Source organism: Acanthochromis polyacanthus, chromosome 15, assembly GCF_021347895.1.
Source record: "Acanthochromis polyacanthus isolate Apoly-LR-REF ecotype Palm Island chromosome 15, KAUST_Apoly_ChrSc, whole genome shotgun sequence".
In the NCBI taxonomy this organism is placed as follows: domain Eukaryota; kingdom Metazoa; phylum Chordata; class Actinopteri; family Pomacentridae; genus Acanthochromis; species Acanthochromis polyacanthus.
In genome coordinates this window covers 31,671,650-31,694,075 of record NC_067127.1, presented here as the reverse complement: position 1 = coordinate 31,694,075, position 22,426 = coordinate 31,671,650, and positions in this window count along the sequence as shown.

Below are 22,426 nucleotides of genomic sequence, written 5' to 3'. Positions count from 1 at the left end.
CAATCGGTATCGGCTGTCAACTTGTTCAGATCGCGTGGAGAAGAAGACACCAGGAAACCTACAGTCACTGTGCTGTCTTGCCACCATACTGCTTTGGAGACTGGCAGATATGAGGAAGTCGAAGGGCCGGCTCTCCCAGTGCGCGGAAAAAGCAACCATTTTACTGGTTGGAATGCGGATGGACTGATGGGGAGTGGAGGTCAGGTGAATGCACACTTTCTCAATACATTCAATACAATATACTTTGGCTATCGCCACAAAGTGTAGTGTATTTTCTTGTCCAAACATTTTTTTTTTCACCAGATATTTTACTTTGTGCAAACACTGCCTGCAGTTTACCTGAAAACTCAGATTTTTTGTTCAATGTGACTTTTGACTGCAGCTGATGCAGTCATGAATTAAAAGCGTAATTGTGTCGCAAAGTTGTATTTGTTACACAATTTGATGCAGTCCATATATATATTTGGTGGACTTGTAAACTAGACATGTAGGATAAAGGGATTTTGATGAAATATCATGATTTTATGCAACAATTTGGTCATGTTCCCCAATGGAACTGCAAAGATTTGATTAATTTTCCAGACAAAACTGCACATCACACATATGAGCTGTTCAAAGAAAAACTGTCCTTGCTTTAATAAATGGTCTATTTTTTTTAGTGATTTTGTAAAGACAACATGCTTTTCTATTGCATTGGCAAATTTTGAAATTAAGAAAATTAATAAAATTGAATTTCACAGTACAGTTTTCATAGATTGGGAAAGTAGCAATAACGACCACAATTGTCTTTTGTAAAAGGCAGCAAACATGTTTATTTCTGCAGTAAAGTTGGACATTTTTCCACTGGTTTCTATAGGGATTGACTCGCTTTTGGAGAAAACCTCTAGTGGACATTGGTGGAACTGCAGTTTGAATAAATTGTCAGGATGCCTCTTGCAGTAAATTCAAACTTATCTGCTGTTCACTGTCAAGAAAAAAAAGCTTTAGACTTTTCAGCCACCTGTGAGTGTTTAATACTGGGAACACTGGGAGGTTTCTGCGGAGGTTACTTTAACCATGTACCCTGACCTAGTGCAGCTTTTCTTGTCTTTGTATTCGTTCTGTTGCGATGCCTGTCTTGTAATCCTCAGAAGCTGTGTAACATCTGTCAGGAATATCCATGTTGGACCCAGACACATTGAGCTGATACCTAAGGTCTGGTGTGATGCTTCACCAGATTGGCTCTCAGAGCTGTCGGTATAAATAAGGGGGTTTATCTGACAGTCCATCCTGATCTTGATCCCTCCTCACTCTGTCTTTGATCCCTTCATAGCTCTGTTCGTTGTCTGCTGTCCATCAGGCGATTGAGCTGCTGGTCAAATGCTCTTCTTCACCCATTCTCTTCTTACCAGCCTTCAATCCTCTCTGGGTTTAATGGAGGAGGACATTAGAATACTCCCCATCCATCTTCTCCACTGCTTTTTCTGCAGACAAGAATATTTCAGGAATATACAGTATGTCTGGACATTTTCTTAGTATTTGATATATTTTCACTGGATATGCTCACCATATTTTTATGCAAATCAGGTGCACCCATGTGCATTGCACAGTTTGATTATGTTCATGTGATTATGCCAAACTAAGCAAAAAATATGCAAAATAGTAGATTATTAGTCATGTCATTCTGCTCAATTACCTCTGATTTGCATGAACCACCTTCATCATAAAGTATAGATGTTACAAATTAGTATCTGTCAAATTTTAGCTTCTTATATCAAAAATTTTACAAGATATAACTGCCCACTAACCGACTTTTACCAATTTTTTTGCACATTGAAATTTGAGGCTGTACAAAGGACAATATCTCAGGAAACGTTAAAGGTAAAAACCTGAAATTTTCACTGCTATTTCTCTTCATCTCATTGATTCACATTATGTAATACTGAACAAGTAGGTTGAATAATGTTTTGATTATGGTCAAGTTGAAAATATGTTTTAGCGCAATAATAATAAAAAAAACCTTTTCATATCTGTGAAAAAAAGTAATCCCCCCCTCTTGTTAAGTCATAAATTAACTGTGGCTAATCACAGTTTTTTGGAAGGCCAGTTCAATTTCACTTACCACATCCAAGCCTGAGTCTTACCTCCAGACCTTTTCAATCAAGAACTCAATTAAATAGAACCTGTCTGACAAAATGAAGTTGACCAAAAGATCTCGAAAAGCTGCAACAAAATGATCCAAAGAAATTCAAGAACAGATGAGAAATAAAGTAATTGGCATTCATCAGTCTGGAAAGGGCTACAAAACCATTTTTAAAGTATCAGGACTCCAGCGAACCACAGTGAGAGCCATTATCCACAAATAGAGAAAACATGGAACAGTGATGAACCTTTCCAGGAGTGGCCGGTCTGACAACATTACCCCAAGAGCACAGCAACGGCTCATCCAGGACGTCACAAAGGAACCCAGATAACATCTAAAGAACTGCAGGCCTCCCTTGCCTCAGTTAAGGTCAATGTCAATGACACAACAAGGAAGAGACTGGGTAAAAAGATCTCCAAGGCGAAAACCATTGCTGACCAAAAAGAACATAAAGGTTTGTCTTGCTTTTGCAAACAAACATCTGAATGATCCCCAAGAGTTTTGGGAGAATATTCAATGGACTGACAAGACAAAAGTTCAACTTTTTGGAAGATGTGTATCTCATTACATCTGGTGTACGCATTACACAGCATTTCAGATAAAGAGCTACATACCAACAGTCAAACATGGTGGTGGTAGTGTGATGATCTAGGGCTGCTTTGCTGCTTCAGGACCTGGACGACTTGCTGTGATTGATGGAACCATGATTTCTGCACTTATGTTCTGCGGTAGGACAACAATCCAGAACACACCAGCAAGTTCACTTCTGAATGATTTAAAAAACAAACAAAATGAAAGTTTTGGAGTGGCCTAGTCAAAGTCCGGACTTGAACTCGATTGAAATGTTGGCGTGATCTTAAAAACATCATTCATGCTCGAAAACCTTTTAGTTATTGAATTAAAACAATTCTACAAAGAAGAGTGGACCAAAATATCTCCACAGAGATGTGAAAGACTCAATTCCAGCTACAGAAAACACTTGATTTCAACTGTTGCCCAACCAGGGCATTAGGTTTAGGGGGCAATTACTTTTTCACACAGGGCCAGGTAGCTTTGAATAGTTTTTTTTTTTCTCCTTAACAAATAAAATCATCATTAAAAAACTGCATTTTGTGTTTACTTGGGTTATCTTTGTCTGATATTTACATGTGTTTGACGATCTTAAAGATTAAAGTGGGGAAAACATGGGGAAAAAAAGAACTTAAGAAGGGGGCAAATACTTTTTCACAGCACTGTATGTGCACAAGAGAAGACTTTTGCTTCACAGCGATGCCTTTTGCCATTTTCACGTGTGTGATTTCAGTCCAATAAATCTCCTGACTTGTCAATGAAGCTGGAAGAATCCCTCACTGGCTCATGAACAGAGAAATAACATTAGTCAATCAATAAGGGACAGAATTTAAGATGACTGGAATGTAATCTCTTCTATAGATGAAGGACCTTCGCGATCAATCACAGCACACTTAACAAACAGAGCACAACGTTAACGTACACAAATGACAAATTAAAACTATCAGTAGTTTACCTTGATGTACTTTAAATGAGGTGTGTCGCACCAATTTCATCTCAGTCTGTATCACGACTATGTAGGCTCAAATTGGATTCCACATGACAGAAATATGTCAATAAAGGAGGTAGTTTGTTTTACAATGAGGCTAAAAGTTACTCACTGTTGGGTCATTTTTGATTGTGATATAAAGTCCTGCACCTCTATGGAAACTTCAGAAACCTCAGGAGTGTGCTCTGTGCAGTTAAAATGCCATAAATCATGCGAAAAGAAAAAAAGAGTTGGATTTCTTTGATTTATTTTACAGAAAAACTAAAAAAAAAACAACAAGATTTTCTCAAGTGCCTACAGGTGCTACCAATACTTTAAAAAAAAGCATAAGTTGACAAATTCAGTCAAAAAGTCCTTGAATTTTTGTCCCGTGGCTACTGTTTGTAGACAAGTCTTTTATGGTTGCCCTGTTGCAATATGAAGTTTAGATTTTTTTTTTTTACTTTTGCAGAACTCTGTCCAGATGGTTCATCTTAGTGAATTTTGAAATGAATCATGTGGAATCAAGTAATTTAAGCAGACTGAAGTTCACCTCCCAGATGAACAGTTCAAGGACCGTTGAAGATCTAACAATTCCTTCTGTTTTCACAGCCTCGATAAATGCTGCAATTTTGTCAATTTGGTAAAGAAAGCATCCCTTTTAAAGCTGACCGAGGGTTTTGGAGTTCAGAAGGTTGAAGCTACTGACTAGACTGCTTTTTAACATTGAGAACAGCAGTTGGAACAACAGCCTATAATCCATTTAGACATTTTCAAGATTTTGTCTCACACTGTTGGTGAACAACTGGGCCCTAAAAGCCACTCAAGACATCAGACTGCATATGTGTTCTGGTTTAAGAACTCTTCACATCATTATGGGGTTTTATTCACATCTATTTGTGCTCTCTATATCTGACATCCTCAAAAGAAGGTCAATCTTTGCCTATGCTTGACCTTTGATGTTGTTTGTGCTTTTCAGACAAGACTCTTTTTTAGATTAGGATTAGAAAATCTTTTTTTGTCCCAATTTGGGCAATTTGATTTGCAACAGCAGTCAACAATGAAATTCATACCATAAAAAACATATACTACAGTACACAGAAACATAGTTATAAATAATATAATAATAAATCTCATCAGGTAAGTTATCATGGCCATCTATGTAGCCTACAGTGCAAGGATACAAGTCTAAAGCTTATTTAAAAACCCTACAGCTGAGGGAACAACTGATCTGAGGTATGTTTGATTTGGCCCTCTCGGGGAAGGTATACCTCTTCCCAGATGGCAAAAGTCGAAACTCAGCATACAGAGGGTGATGTGGGTTAGTCAAAATGACCCTTGCCTTCTGAATGGCTCTTGCTTGACAAACATTGTCAAGCTGCTGCAGGCTAGTGCCAGTGATTCTTTGGGAAAGTTTGACAATGCATCCCAGCCGATTTTAATTAGTGATCCTAAGGTTCCCATACCAGCAAATCAAAAATTTGAATTAACTCAATAAAAGATGAATAAAACATTTTAAAAGCGAACTGACAACATTAAAAATGATGTTTTGATGCTTTTCTTCCTTTGTTTTTTTTTTAACAAAAAGACCCCAAAATATCCATCCACATGGAAATTCAATGGAAATTACTTCAGTAAGAACCTTTACCAGAAGAGAAACACCATCCTCCTGCACAATTCTTAGGTCAGTTTAAACAACATCTTCTCTTCTTCCATCTATCTTTAGTAAGCTGACTTTAGCTTCATTTATTAATCGTCAGCTGTGGTACCAAAGATTTCCAACAAAACCTCGACGGAGCTTTTCGGCTTCTATCTGTAACACACATGTAGGTCTGCATATGCAGCGTTCTGAGACAAATATTTGCTTCCTGCCTTCATGCATTCTGTCTTTGATGATATTTTAGTCCTGTCACCCGTTCCTTGTTTTTGGGGCAGACACAAAAGGCCCAGTTAACCAATTTCCGAGTGTGTTAAAAACTCCTTTGAAATGTAAACGTAACTGCGAGAAAACAAAGCTGGGATTTGGACAGTATTTCGTGTTGGGATGCCATGGTACACAATGCTTTTACATAACCCGTAATTTGATCAAAGTCGCTACATAATGAAGCTAATATGCATGAATTTATAAATGCCAACACAATTTGTGCCTCTCTGTCTATGTTTTGCACAGTGAATGTGAGTCTGGCCACTGTCGCATGGAGCATTGGAGGCTACACATGGCGAGTTCAGCTGTCGAACATAATTGCTCTGTTACTTCCATTTGTGTGTTTCACCGATATGAATTCCTGTAATCTGTGGAATATGAAAAGATCTACGTGTGTGACCATTATGAGTGTGATCATGTGAGAGAGCAGCTTATTCCGACTCCAAAACAGCTCCGATTTAAATGCAGATGAGGCTGGTTGTATGTTTTTCTAAGTGAAGGGGGTTGTTTGTGTGTGTGTGTGTGTGTGTGTGTGTGTGTGTGTGTGTGTGTGTGTGTGTGTGTGTGTGTGTGTGTGTGTGTGTGTGTGCGCGCGCGCACTTCCTGTGTTTGCCTGCAGCTCATTAAAGGCTGGCCATCCATTGATTACAGTCATGTAGTGAGAGGCCTGCACAGAGAAAGACTTGATTCTCTGCTGTATCGAGGCTTGTCAGAATGAAAAGAAAAAGGAGGAGAATTATCAATGGGAAACCTCCTCTTCATCGACATCACCCACAGCACCCACACAACTTCTGGCCGACACAAACCGTGGATCAGACCTGGATACAGAACTGAAACGTGGCGCCCACTCACTCTGCACAGAACCTGCTCGCCTGGCCAATGAGCCGCAAATGTTTTCTACCTTCCGGGTTCGCTTCCACTGCAAATGTGCATTAGTGTTTCTCTCGCTGACCCACCCACACAGCTCCATAGACGGTACACTGTTATGACATCTTCGAGGTACACCTCTATTTTCTAGGCTCTGGGCAAGTTTTTTCATGGCTTTATGAAGCTCTGAAGCCTCCGTGGATTGAAAATTCATGGCAAAAAGAGTAGAAACTGACCTTGTTTCCTGCTGGAGTGTCCTCTCTTACAGATGTCTCTTTCATAATTGTGGTCTGTAGGAAAAATTTCATTGTGATTGTGATATGTTGTTACACGACAAACACACGTTTCAATCATGCATACTAAAGATTACATTTATATGCAACCAAATTTCAATGGAAAACATGTTGTGCACATGTCTGGAGCACATCACATCACATTCGCACAACATCGACGAGCAGCAGCTGTCACAAGTCAGAATGTCACAGGAAATGTGCCATGAAATGTGTTGTATTTGCTTCTGTGATCGCTGGCAGGTGTGTATTTGCAAATTGTCAATAGACTGCAAGCTGGAGCAAAGAAGAAAACATCACATTTTGTGTCATTCAGCAGCTGGATGATCCAATTTTCATGTGAAGCATCATGACAGGTGACAACAAGAAGGTCTGCAGCTACCATCCACACAGTTTTCACAGTTTCGTAAACCAGATTAGGCGCTTGAGGTCAGCAGAACCATCAGCACGCTCATTGTTTTCTTCAGCATTCACATGGTTCTGCACCAGGACTTAATCCCCCTGATTTGCACAGTCAAAGCGGAGTTCCACTGTAATATCCTGAGATGTCAAAAGGAGAACATTCAGCACAATGATTATGCACTGTTTTTGGCCACAACAACACAATCATCCCTCTCCAACTGCCACCAGATTGGGCCTCCGAGGACTTCTTCCTCTTCCCCAAGTTGAAGCTTAGGAGTTTACCCGTTCCTCACTTACATGTTTACATGACAGGACTTCCAAAGTGTGTCACAAGCATTTCACACGTTGAAAATTACAATCTGAAGTGTGTCCAAGCAGGTAATTTCCACAATGTGTTCCATATATTGACCCCATATATTGAAGTAAGAGATAATAGCAGCAACAATGCAATGATAGACTGATGTACTGATGGTATTTATAGTCCATATGGGTCTGTTTTCTCATGAGATAAATGGCATATGTGAAATATCAGACAGATCTTTGTTAGGATGTTCTGTGTTCTGAAACAAGAAGACCATTTTGATGAGAGTGAGGGTCAAATTTGAACAAAGTATAGTCTGGGATCTTGGTAGGTATAATCTTGTAACTTTCTGATTGACTCTCGCACCGATGAGCAATGGCATTAAAACCGCTAAATGTAAAGTAAATAACACTGATAATTTCATAATAAGGCAATGTTCTGTTGGGAAATACTGAGATTCAAGAACTTCCCCCTCTATATCAACACCCCTTCCAGATGACAACAGCCCAAAGCTTTGACCTGGCTTCCGAACTTCCCAAATCCCAATGCGATTCTGATTCCATGGGAAGCACCAGAACTAACCTGATATCCATGTTTTAGCGGTACTAGGTTTTAAGGTTGTAGCTAATACTTTTCCAGACAATGTCATTTTTTCCACCAAATTATCAGATCTGGCAGTAGTATGACTACAGTATTACTGAACCTTGTAGAGTTATGTTGAAGCATTTATTTGGGCACTAATAGCACTTGGTTGTTGAAAGATCATGGCCTTTGTTTTAGTAAAAAAAAGACATCCACAAATACTTGAGATGAAACAGGGTTTTTAGAATTAAACTAGACCCATGATCTCAAGACCCAAGTCTTTGTATGGACACTATGCACATCATCCACCACTTGGTGACTAGTTCATTCACACACACAAAAAAAAAACCTAAAAAATTAATTGTCTCTGAGTGTAGTCCAGGCAGTAACTGTTGTCAAAACATAACTAGAAAACCAATTTAGCTGTGTATAAATGTTCTTTCTAGAAGGCTGGATTATACACCTCCAGCATCCCTCTACTTCCTGCTCTGTATGAATCAGCTCAGATGTTCGATGGAAAGCGTCTCTACAGCCGCTCTGATTGGTGGATAATCTAATTTACCGATAGCCTTGGCTCTGCTCCCTTTCTTGTTGCCGTAGTTTATCACTATACTCTCCATAAAGCCTCCATCACCGTCTCTCTTTTTCCTCTTATGGTTTTCAGCTCAGCGACTGCTGAGTGAACTGATACATCCTGTACAGTTAGTGTCAAAGTCTCTGCTGAATAATCCAAAATGTTCAGGTGACACCTCTGCACAAGTTTTATTATACTTCTGATTTATATTTCTTTTTTTTTTGCAATCATTTTTAAACAAGAAACATCATGTCTGCACCTGAATCTCCACTATTTATTGTCCCGCATTCAGAAAGTTGACAAATGAAGAGAGATTCTAGGTCTGTGAAAACAAAACAAAAAAAACAAAAAAAAAACAAACAACGATTTGCATCCATCGTTTATCGTCATGACGATTTCACATGGAATTATGTTCAATTAATGAATTTCACTAGTTATGGAAATTAGCCTTAATTCATCAATCAGAATTAAACAATTATTTTGAATAAGAATTTACTGATTCATTGCTAGCATGAGCACATGTTTTATTTCCAACAAAACAAGCTGTTCCAACAAATTTTTCAAGATTATTTCAAAGGAATATTCATGCTTCTTCTTGATTACCATTGCATTTATAACAATGTCATTTAAAAAAATCTAGTTGTTTTTTCATGTATTTGTTCGTGCAGTAGCTTTAAAAAAATAAGCTTTTAAGAACAACAAAATTGTTGGTAACTAACTTTTTAAATTGTATTTTAAACCGCAGCTCTGCATGTGAACAAAAGCCACATCTACTCTGGGAAATGCTCTTTATTCTATTTCATTTACATCAGAATTTGACATTTTAAGAGCGTAGGAGAGAAAATTTGAACTCAAGGTGAAGAAAATTTAATTTATCCAGCCAACATTATTATATTAGTTCAACTTCAACTTAGTTTTAAGCCAATTAATGCAGAAGTTGGAGTTTAAATTACACACAATATTAAACTAATGCAACATTATTGTGTCAGCACAGCTACATCAAAATTATATTTTTGCAAATGAAAAGGTTTACCTACATCAAGACATTTTTCTTGCAACCATGCATGTAATTAAGTTGTAAGAACAGGTACCTTAAATTATATATATGTTTCTTTCAGCCACTGTATTAATTTCACAAGTGGCTGCAATGAAACTTGTATAAAACTAACTTAGTTCCTTTGGTTTACCATTTTGATTACATTTCCAGGCCCCACATTATTATTTCTATTGTCGAATACGTGCCTTTAAAGATGTATTGTGCTCATCAGTGTTTACTTTTCAGTCTCAATAGGGATTCAAACACACAGAATCACAAATCAGACTCCTGAAGTGCTGATTGAAATGTGAGGTTATGCATATTTGGTTATATTTTAGGGTTTTCAGATTTCTGCCGGCTCCCTGAGACTATAAAAGCTATAGAATCAAAGCAGCGGTATCAAAACAAGAGCTTGCAGTGAGAGGCTCCGTGAGGCTGTACGTCGGCACAGCGGCACTTTGAAACAACAGTTTACATGCTAGTAATAATGTAAACACGTTGGTTTCCACTGAGCTTTCACTTGTGTCTAATCCTGTTGTAGAAAGAGCTCCTGGTGACTGTGTGGCCTTGAAGAATTGGAACATCGTTGTAAGCTGCTGTTCACCTTCTGAACCCTGAGCAGTTTCTGCAGATTTTTTCTCACTGTGGGCTCGTTTTTTCACTGCAAAATGAAGTCTTGCAGCTCTGTGGAAGCAGAACAACCATGGCTAGAAGTAAAGACTTTTTCCTGAGTATGATACAGTTTTAATGCCATAAATTACAGAAAAAAGTTGAATTTCTTCGATTATTTATTTTAAATGACATTTGCTCCTCTATATACCATTTTTGATGTCATGCTGTTTATTTTATTGAACAAATATGCTTTAAGCTAAGCTATGCTAAAATAATCCTTTCATTTGTCTTACAGCTCTGAAATTTGCAAAAAAACAAAACAAAACATACATATACCACAGTTCAAAAGTTTGGGGTTACCCAGACAATTTCATGTTTTTTATGAAAACTCACACTTGTATTCATGTGCTAACTTAATTCACAAGGGTTTATAAATCATGAGTTACCCTTTAGCACGATTAGCTAACACAATGTAGCATTAGAACACAGGAGTGATGGTTGCTGGAAATGTTCCTCTGTACCACTGTGGAGATGTTCCATTAAAAATCAGCCGTTTCCAGCTGGAATAGTCTTTTGCCACATTAGCAATGTCTAGACTGGATTTCAGATTAATTTCCTGTTATCTTCATTGAAAAAAAATGCTTTACTTTCAAAAATAAGGACAAGTGAAAAACAAACTTTTGAACAGTAATGTATACACAATATACGACACGAAAGTATAGTTGATTTTGCTCAGCCTCTTCCAAATGTGAAAAATAACAAGATAGCATAGGGTTGATTTCTAAGTATAAATACATTGACAGTGTACAAATACAATACTGATATTGCACAGTTTTTTAAACATGTAAAAGAAATTTTATTTCCTTTTCAGTCTCTCATGTCATCTCCTAAATGCTCTGCTGAAACATAACCTGTAGTTCAACAGAAAACTGCATTTTTAACGCATTACTGTTGGTCCTTTTTCGTTTTTATGGTGCAAATTTAGCAGTTTTTTAAATGACACATGTAGAACAAAGTGAGTTTGATGACACATCCTAATTTCAAGCTTAGATTTGGTTAACTGATGTCTTCAGGGACCATTGGAAAGTTGAAAATCTTGATTTTTGCTGAGATAAATGGTGTAATTTTAGCAATATTTTCAAGAAAACATTTCTTTCTGGCTGATTTCAAGATTGAGAGGGTTAAATGTATTTCCAAACTACAAACTAAATTCTGTTAGTCACCAGTGCTGAGTGTGCTGGCAGCAATCTTTGGCAAAATCTGACGTTAAATGCATTGCTAGTCGCTGTAATGACTGAGCACAAAACATGAAATTTGGGTGACCTGACCCTTTAAGTGGATAAGATGCCACCCTGTTAACATGATGTATAATATTTAATGGATGTTTAACCCTTGAGCGCTTCTGTCTGCTCCAGAGTGCTCATGTCAGTAAATGATGCCTGCACACTCGTCCTTATTATCCTCCCTATCACCGGGATCTCCAGCAATGAGTCAGTCTGACAGATGTTATCTCATGTAAATGCATCAGCAACGTCGACAAGGATGGACTCCTCCCGGCGACGGACCCACGTCTGGATGCTGCTTCACTTACTTCTACAGACTTTAACTCCTCATGCTGCACTGGAGCTGAAATGATGTGCCATCAGCCAGACAGTGCCGAGCTCACGCCGGCTCCCAACTACCGGCATCATCCTGTTGAATAATGCAGAGCCCAGATCCGTCCCGCTCACTCTGTCATTCTGTTTGTGCACACGCGGCATCGACACTGCGACGCCACCGACATGCTAATTGCAAGCAGATAGGTCTTCTCATGGCAAACGGCATAAAGGCTGCAAAGACGGGCCATCCAGCATCCACTGACTCATTCATTATAAGCAGATTATTGAGCTTAGGGGATCAATATTAATGCTATGTGAACGTTCCATCTATGTCGCCGTTAGCACATTAGCTGCACACAACATTTACACTGCTCCCCTGACATATACACACTATTCTTGCTTGATGTTTCCTAGAAAATCTCATATCTAATGAAGGAAAAACATGCAGTAATTAAATTATTGATATTATAGGTCTGATGTGTACTAAGTGAAGGAGAGGATAAGATAATACCTGGTGGAGTTTATATCTTAACATGGATGACAGGTAAAAATAATGTGTTCCAGGCTTCAGAACAGCTTCAGTAATTCTTGTCACGGCTTTAATAGATTATTCCTTCATTTGACGTTTGGATGACGGCGGTCTGGTTGAGGGGACATTGCGTATGATTCACATCACTTTAGGTAGTTTCGGGTGTTTTCGTGCACGTCGCTGCGCTCGCTGACATTGATCATGACAGCAAACCAGCTCACGGCAAATCTCTTCATAAGGCAACCAAATCCTTCTTGTCAGGTCATCGATCCAAAGTCCCTCTGGCTGGGACGACAGCTCAGCTTCACAAACAAGTAAGGAAGGACTTCTAGAATACTTTATACTCAACTTTTTAATGCTTAGCATGTTTTCACTCACATATATATATTTTTTTTTTTTCTGGTTTTCAATCAGTCAACCAGCCTTTGTTTATATGGCTTTATTTCCATGGATTTTATGTACATATACATAGTATATAATGTTGCTTTTACTAATTTTTATTGTAAAATTTCAGATTTTATTAATCAGCTTTAATTTATATTGTTTTTTTAAACAAATAAAACATAACACAAAGATAATTTAAAAACCACTACACTAACCCCCAGCATCGTTAAATTGTGTGCTCTATTTATTTTAGTTCTAAGTATTTTTTAAATGATTTGAGGGGTCATTTATTTGATTAATTAAATTAATTTCATATTAATATTTGTATATATTAATATTAAATAGAAATATATTTATCATAAATCTAACATAGATATATGATAGATAAATAAAAACTAAATAAATGCATTCATGAATTAATTTTATTTGTTTAGTATTTATTTATCATATATTTATGACAAATATTACTATATAATATTCGTATATACAAATATTAATATTTAATAGTTATATTTATTCCATGTATTTTGAATTGTGTTTTATATAAAATGTATTTCATATTCATATTAATGGGGATCACAAATTTAGTTGAATTTACGAAATGAAAAACAATAGCTTCTTTCTATCTGTATGGCTGTAAAGTATCATTTATTCTAAAGTGCTGGTGTTTTTAACATGTTTGAATGACAATAAACTGAAATGATTAACTCAGTAAAAGTGGCCATCCTACTAGACACTAGACGAGACAAAATTAAATAAAACAAGCTAAAATACATAATAAAATAAAATATAGATTAGAGAGATGAAGGGCTAAATAGAAGTCACTTGCGAAAAAATATAGAATATGGAAATAATAACAAAAAATGAAGCCATAAACAATGCATCAAATATACTCAAATATGTAATTAAGTGGAAAAAATTAGAAATCAATAATTAAAAGGAGTTCGAGGAAAAACAACAAATAAGTAAAATCAATTACAATTTATTCTCAGCTGTTTGTTTTGCCACCTTTTTTTTAAATTAAAGCAGTTACAAATATTGTTGGAGATGAACTGCATCAAAAATTAACCTACAAACTTCGCAGATCCACCTTTTGATCCTACATCTTGCGAGTTTTTGCAGCAGAAAGTCATTTATTCAACTACTAGGTGTTATTCAGCTTCTTCTCCACTTGGTTCAAAACCAAAAGCTGCATTAGGGAACCGCCAATAACCAGATTATTCCTCCAGATCTAAGGTTTCATTTTCCCAGCCTGCCTGTATTACTCAGAGCCAGTTACTGAAACAGATCATTGTTGTTCCGACACTACGAAAGCATTTTACAAATTACCGGAGATGTCGAGCTAGTATATCCGTGATTTCACGACAGCCTCGTAATTGAGACGGCTGCATTCTGACATTAAAGTGTTCTCCAACGCCGATGCCTCCAATGAAGATTAAACATTCGGACATCGCGGGCATTTCAGTCAGCAGCTATTTGACCGTCGGCCGATCATCAGCGGGTCATTTCATGCTGTGCAGACATCAATGGGAAGGCACCTGCCGAGGGGCTGCCCTCTAGCCAGGATTCAGATTTTCTGTCAGGCCCAGTGTGTTCTCGGGCAAAACCTGCTTTGATATTGCACAGCTTGAGGTCGCCTCTAAGCAGACTTTTTTTTTTCATTTCAACAAAGATCTCAGGTGGATTTTCATTGAAATAAATTAATACTGATTTTTGTCTTGACAAGAGTTAATGAGAGACCCAGGACACCCAGATATGACTGGATAACCCACCTTATAGTGCAAAGGTTTGATTATTTTAGCAAAGTCTGATCATTTTTTAGGATTTTTTAGGTGGCTTGGTGGTTAGCACTTTGCAGCTAGAGATTCCCAGTTCATGTCCCGGCCTGGACCTGGGATCTTTCTGCATGGAGTTTGCATGTTCTTACTGTGCATGTGTGGGTTCTTTCCTGATAATCCGGCTTCCTCTCACAGTCCAAAAACATGCTGAGGTTAATTAGTAGCTCTAAATTGTCCGCTGGGATGAATGCGAGTCTGAATGTTTGTCTGTATATGTAGCCCTGCGACAGACTGATGACCTGTCCAGGGTGTCCCCTGCCTTCACTCTAAGTCAGCTGGGATAAACTCTCTGTGACCCTAATGAGGATTAAGCTATGTATAGAGGATGGATGGATGGTCATATTTTCAGATAAAGAATGAATGTCATGAGGTTAAACATTCCAAAAGACACACACACACACACACACACACACACACACACAAACATACACACATACACACACACACCAAACTAAATATATGAGCTCACGATGCAAAAAAATCGACCCCTGCAACTGTCATCCTTCCAGTTTATGGTCATCCTGCCCAGTGGGGAATAGTTCGATCCCGTTTCTTTGCCGTTTCAGGCCTGAGGCTGTAAACGTCGCTGCCGTGTCACCTGGCAGGCAGGATGATGTTTTCTAAACCGAGCTTTTATGTTGCTCTCCAGGGCTCCAGTCTGGGAGAAGAAAAAAATAAAAATCACCTTTTCATAAAGGTGGAAATTTTACTGAGGGAATAAGCATGACGAGCAAACAGAGAGCAGCAGATTGTATGGGCGTTTTGGTGTATTAACTGACTCAGATACCCGACAATATGAACACTCATGTATAAAAGAAATCAAATGCAGCAGACGGGTGGTAAACACCACCTCTGCAAAGATATTAATGTTCACTTTTCATAACATTTTGTCACAGAGGTGCAGATTCATTTCAAGGTAATTCTCACACAGCTCCTGTTGTTGTTACAGGATATTATTTTATTGTAAGTTACAACAACAGGATCATTTAAGGCTCAAATCAATATTTCGTGTCCAGTATATTTGACAGTGTACATATAATATGAGAAGGCAGCTGTGTGCAGCATTTTTAGCCCAATGTTTTGGTTTTAAGTTGCATTTCATTTATATTTAGTCTCCAAACTCTCATTTATCTTGTTTCCAGTAGCAGACAGCCCCTAATAACTCACTGCTGCAACACATGGCAGATAAAGACAACACCCAGCTGGTAAAGAAAGTAAACTTAGCTAAATAGATGTTTTGATTGTGGAATTCAAACCAGAGCTAAATTTTAAGTGCTTCATGTTTATCATTTAGACACAAATATGATGTTGCACTTCAGTTTTGAATGAGATAAAGAAAATAATGATTTTAAAAAAACAATCCTACATCTGTCATGCGGCAACACAAAGGTACTGAGCATATAAGTAGTGGATTGAATATTCAGCTTTAGATATTCACTTCATACCATTTAATATTTTGTGTCTTTTTTGGTCTTTCCATTTTCCTCAAACCAGCTTTATGTTCAACTAGCTTTAGTGGTAAAAGCCCACATAACAAAAAGTTAAAAATTACTTTTTAGATTGACTTTAGATGATTCTTAAAGGGGGAAATATGGGTCATATTTTGTATGTGTCTTTTGTACCTTTAACCTTTAGAGCAGGGCAGCAAATCCATGAAGACTAAGGGTGCTTTCACACATACGCCTTTTGGTCCGCTTAAAGCGGACTGGAGTCCGCAACACCAGCAAGTACGGTTCGTTTGGGCTGGTGTGAAAGCAGACCAGATGTTTTTGGTGCGGACTAAAGAACCGGACCGAGACCACCTTTGAGAGGCGGTCTCGGTCCGCTTCTATGTGAACTCCAGTTCGGTTCGCTCCTGGTGAGAACACAAACCCGTCTCCATTCGGACCGGCTTGATGGCGCAGCAGACTTTTTAGTCTACGGAAGCTGCCGTAGCAACCTGCACGCGGAATTTTGGGATAACGATAACGTCTTGCAATCTTCTCTGTGCCAAAAACGACTGTGTAATGTTCTTGTACCGAATGCGAGCTTCATGCTGGAACAACAGCAGTATTTGTGCTTGCTGCATAAAGCAATGATACGAATATATGGCAACAAGAACGAACAGGAGAACATAGTTCATTGTTTACGAATAAACCAGCCTGTTGTTTTCTTCTGGGATTTTTCCCTCTTCACATGCTGCGCCAATCAGCGTTCACCTACGTCATTATTTTTGTGAACAGCGCCGCCAAACGACTGGGGGGAGATATTTCATCGCAGTTGGTTCAACTGCGAAAACACTGGTGTGAATGCGAACCGAACCAGTTGAAATTAGCAACATTGTAACAACTTTTGGGTCCAAACGAACCACTCTAACGGACTAACAGGTGTGAAAGCACCCTTAAAGTCTCATTTGGGAAAATATATATTTTATTGCATAATATGTCCTAAAACATTAGAGGTGTAAAATAAAAGTTATGGGAATATACAAAAACTGTTGAAATTCTGAAATTCCTCAAACCCCCCACAAGTAGTTGACTTTACAAGCCAGTAAAGACTTGACCCAGGTGCTACCTAAGTGCTTACTAACCAGTGGTCCTACAGCTCTGTATAGCTCCGCCCCCTCACTGCTTCCAGGTGAACCAATCAGAATAAGCAGCTGCTTCAGAGTCCACCAGGTTAATTCACTTTCTACAGCTGCTTCTGCTAAACTCTGAAATGTCTCAGAACATGCCAAATGTTCTGCTGTTGGGTGCAAGAGTGGACACAAGAGTCTCCATGCACTGCCAGCATCCGAGGAACTGAACACCCAGTAGATTACTGGCATTATTGATGGTGATTACCCCACAACAATAGGAGAATCCTTAGTGTTAGCATGTTGTGCAGCGAATACGAATAACAATGTCTCTGATTGTCAAAGTGCTGTTTCAACTTTAACACCGAGGGACATTCAGAGGTGGTAGAAACTTTAACTTAAACCAGTAAACCAGGATTGCGTGGGTTCATATGTTTTCATGTTAGCATCTGTTAAGTTCTCTTCTGCTCTCTGTGCTCAATAAGCTGCATTTTAATACAGCTGAACTCACAATAAAGCTGGTCTCATTTACAGATGTATCAGTTTTTTGTTGTCAGACAATAGAATGGGTATGGGATAATGACTTTGAGTCACTTCAGAGACATTTCTAAGCTGGTGCAGCTAAATCACTGGTTTTATGACCAAAACGCCAGCTGACAAACTCACCAAACACACAAGTTAAAAACAACGGCTTTGCTGAGAATTCACAGATATTTTAATCTCAACTGATCCTCAGAGAGAACATGAGCTGTGATAGAAAGTCCTGATCTCACATACAGATTCACGTCTCTTTTGACCTCTGTCATAAACTGTTTTCTCTGTGCTGTCAATCACAGATACAGAGAGAGACTTCTTCCTGAATGGGGGGGGCAGCAGCAGCTCAGCTACATTTAATGCTACAGACATTGAAACAGCCCTTTCAGAACAAAACTAAAACCAGGAGTTTTACAACCACAGAGAAGTAAATCTTCTTTGTCGTGTTTTGAGCTGAAAAATGAAAGAAAGACACACTCTGGAGAACTTCATAAATTTGCTGAAAAATGGCTCAATATGTCACTTTTAACATGGCGCTAACCTTAATCAGTCTGTGGCTGCTTTTCTTTATGTTTTACTGTTGAACAATTTTATTCCATTTTGCTCATGTCCATCTTTCTATACCTTTGTGTTCCTGACTTCTCAGGATATTTATGCACTTGGGCATTGTTATTGTCACTAAAAATCTCCGTCACATTTAAAAGATGTCAAAAACATACAACTAGATAGCAAAGCTGCCATTTTTACAGTCTTTGGTATGGATTTTCTTTTAAAACCTCATTAAATTCAATATTTAGAGAGATTTTCAGAGGCTTTTCATCAACCTTTGAACACCTACGATAGAAAAAGACACAGGATGTTTAATTTTTAAGTGGCAGCCTGCAGGATTTTTTGATATCCATAGAGGTTAAACCTCGTATTATTCTTTAATTCACATCTTTGATGAAGAATGTAACAGTTCTTGGTGCAGCAGGCCGCCATCTTCTCTGACTCAAAGCGCTCATTGATCATTCAGGTGAAACTCGCAGCTGCAGGATCTTTAGGAGGCGGTTGGTGGTCCTGACACTGCAAACAGAAGTGTTAGCTGAGGTGTTCTCTCCTGGAGCTGCTGCACTTTATCAGGACTGAGCTGGAATACACAAGTTGTTTATCTCTGGATGCCTTTTATCACAAAGTTGTTCATTTGTTCCTGTCTATACAGGCAGCCCTGGTTTTAGAACGTTTATTCCTTGTCATTTATTCATTGTTTGTTTGTTAAAGGGGAAGTTGAGCTGCCGCAACCATGAAAACGTTTTAGTCCAACTATAACCTCGACATAATTATTCTCGCCATTTGAATTATTGCGCTGCATGTTTAGAAAAGCAGTATAGGTGAAATTACATCAATTTAATAGCAGATTAGTTTTTTTCTTTTCTCATTCTTTCTTACCTTTGGGATTTGTTGAAAAATGAACCAGTATTCATGGCAGCTTTGTGATCAAGGCTGATGGATGGAAGGCAGCAAATTATCACCCAGACTCACAGGCTTGTATGTCTTCAAACGCCGTCTTATTTCCCAGGTTAGTTAAAGATTGTATGGAATTTAGTTTTTCTTAGGTTTGGAGACTTCTGCAGGGATTTATGTATGGAATAGGGGACCAAAAACAGATATGTTGCCTTAATTATGTCTTCACACATTGCAGGTTTGGGCTTTTCTCTCTGGGGAATGGATTAGTTTCATTGTTTGGGCTGAGACATTTAATTTCAGTTTAGGAAAGTGTTTTGGGGGTTGTTTTAGGATGTAAAACACTGGTTTTGTTTGAAAATCTGTGTGAGAATTTTCAGAAGTCCATAATTAAAATGGTAGCTTCAGTTTTATGCGTAACACACTGTTTTATCTTTGCAGAATCTGAAACTTCAACTCAAGTCAAATGCAATTGAATACTTATTGTAAATGAGGACTTATTACAAAATATAAGCAACCCAGTTCCCCACACCAGACATGTCTTGAGTTCTGGTGAATTTTTTGTGGGAGACCAAATCCTTTGGTAGCAAAATTACCCTAAATGCAGGAATTGCAAATAAAAATTCTAATGGGACTCATGACACGTCTTCATAGTTTGGTGGCAGCATGAATCCACAGCCTAGAAACCCATAATCCTCTAATAAACTAAACTAGGGTTTTTGGACGTTTTTGGAAAAGCAGGTGTGACATTTAACGTGACTGAGTAGGTCACTAAAGCCATTTGGCATCGCCCGGACGCCAAAATTACCCAATTTTGTCAGCCAAAAACTGGGAAAACAGAAAGAAAAATTCTATAATCATTGAGCTACCCACCTATGAGGTGCTGTTCCATCTGGAATATGAACCAAATCGAAGCTTAAAATGATGGATTCCATCAAAATCATTTTAATCTGTATGTGTAATTAATACATTTGCCAAAGATGAATTGTTTGTTTTACCCAGATTCTGTGAAAAATGGAAAAAAAAAGGGGAAAATAAGCTTTCTCAGCAGAACTAAGAACCCATGAGTGACTTCGCTGTGAGAAATCATCAGGTAACTGTAGTCTGTCTACATAAAGCAGATATAAAATGAATTAAACCTGTGAATAGTATATATAAATACTAATCTAATATCTGGGTAAAATAAATACAGTTCTGCAAACTGCCACACTTTTTCTTTGCAATATTGCCAACACCTGTGGACACTTGGAAAAATGTATATGTCGGGTCCAGGTTTTTAAATTTTTCGTCAAATAATTAATCAAAGAAAGTATATTTTGACTCCACCAAGGAACATGGCAGAGTGATGTGATGATTGGCGTTGGTTTGTCTGTTTGTCTGTCTGTTAGCATCATTACTCAAAAACTGACAAATGGATTTGGATGAAATTTTCAGGGAAGGTCAGAAATGACACAAGGATCAAGTGATTTGATTTTGGCGGTGATACAGCTTATACTCTGGATCCACAGATTTTTGAAGGATTTCCGTATCATTGAGAGATAGCGGCACAGCGTCACTGTAACTACTAATGAATGCGACATCAGCTGCCTGCTGACAATCACATGATTGCCATCCTACTACAAATTGACATCTGCGGACCATGAATCATTTAAAGATTTCATCGTTGGAAATCATACACCGACTGAGCAGCCTTTGCGGAGTCCTCTACTCTTGGACTGCTTTTCTTGTTTTAATTTGTGCTGTTTCGAAAGAGTTGCAGGACTTTATATGCAGTGAAAAATGAGCCATTAGTGAAGAAAAATATGACAGGAGCAAAAACGAAGAGAAAGTGCTTGGAGTTTAAAGAGATAACCCACCACTGCTGCAGTTTTTGTTGGTTTTTAGTGTGGAAACAAGCAAACAAAAGTGCTTCCATTGGACCACAAGCTTTGTAAAAACTAAATTTACTACTGGTTCTCACTTTACAATGCTTGTGCATGGCGACTGCAGTGTGGCTAAGATCTGGGAAAGATTGTGGTTGAAGACAGTAGTCCTTCAAGACAGAATACGTCCGTCTAACATGAATAGAATTCCTACAAATATCATGTTGTTCTCAGAAAAAAAATGGAGGAAAAGATCACATTAATGCACATTTCTGTACAAAAGTGGCTGTTTTTGTGTTTGTGTCCCCATATAATCACACAAATCTCATGAAACAGGAAAAGACAGGTGTCTGATACAGTCTCATTACACCAAGGATTCAAGGATATATTGGAGTCCTTGGTGTATTTACTTGCCCTGCCACCTCTTGCTCCCCATCAACAGTCGTTGTGACGAGGTTCCTCCTTCACCTCGGCATGTAGCCTGAGGCTGAGCTAACCACCTCAGCACAGATGTTTCTGTATATGCTGCTGAACTCGCCTCATCTGCTGCATATTTAGCGTCGCCATGTTTCTCTTCTTAAACCCAGCTCCTGCGTGGAACAATGGCCTGCAGCGAAACAGCACAAACATCACTGCAAATTCCACACAAAGGGGACAGAGATGAATAATGTAATGATGTGTAATGAATTCATCTGGTTATTTATTCCAGAGCTGGGCTGGTTATTGCTGGTTAAGATAAGAGATACGTGCATTATGAATACGAACAGCTGCTCTCTTGTCCTTCCAGTCACGTTGATAACTTAATGATGACGAAGATTAAAAGTAATTGCTCATGTTTTTTTTTTTCCTGGTAAGTTCTGTAAAAGTATAAAAAGAAAAAAAGAGAGATTTGGAGCATATTGGGTTAATTTTAACTTTGCCTTGAGGTGCTTTTTGAATCTGCAACATGTTTCGTTTTTCTGTGTTTTTAGTGAATAGATTGAAGTTGATGTAATTTAAAAGCCAATATGAACAATTGTAAATCTAAGACACAACCAGCATTCAGAAGTTTTTAGATATTAAATAACAGGCACATTTAAATCCTAATCATCTGAACCCTGAAGTAGGTTCTGGACAAGCTTTGTTCCTTATTTCTGATTTGTTCACTGTAATATAAAGTCCTGCACCTCTAAGGAAAGAGAAGGAGAGAGAAGTCAGAAATGTCTTTGCCATAAATCATAAAAACAAATCTTCCTAATTGTATATTTTATAAAACATGAAAATAAACTCACAATCAAAGTGCCCACAACAAAAATATTACATTTTACAACTTCTACAATTTCTCTCTATTCTGCTTGTTCTTGTGTATAGTTTGTGTCATTTCATGTCTCTTTAGGACAGTTTTGCCTCTTTTCTATCATTCTGTTTGATGCTTTTCTTGTTTGGTCCTGTTCTATA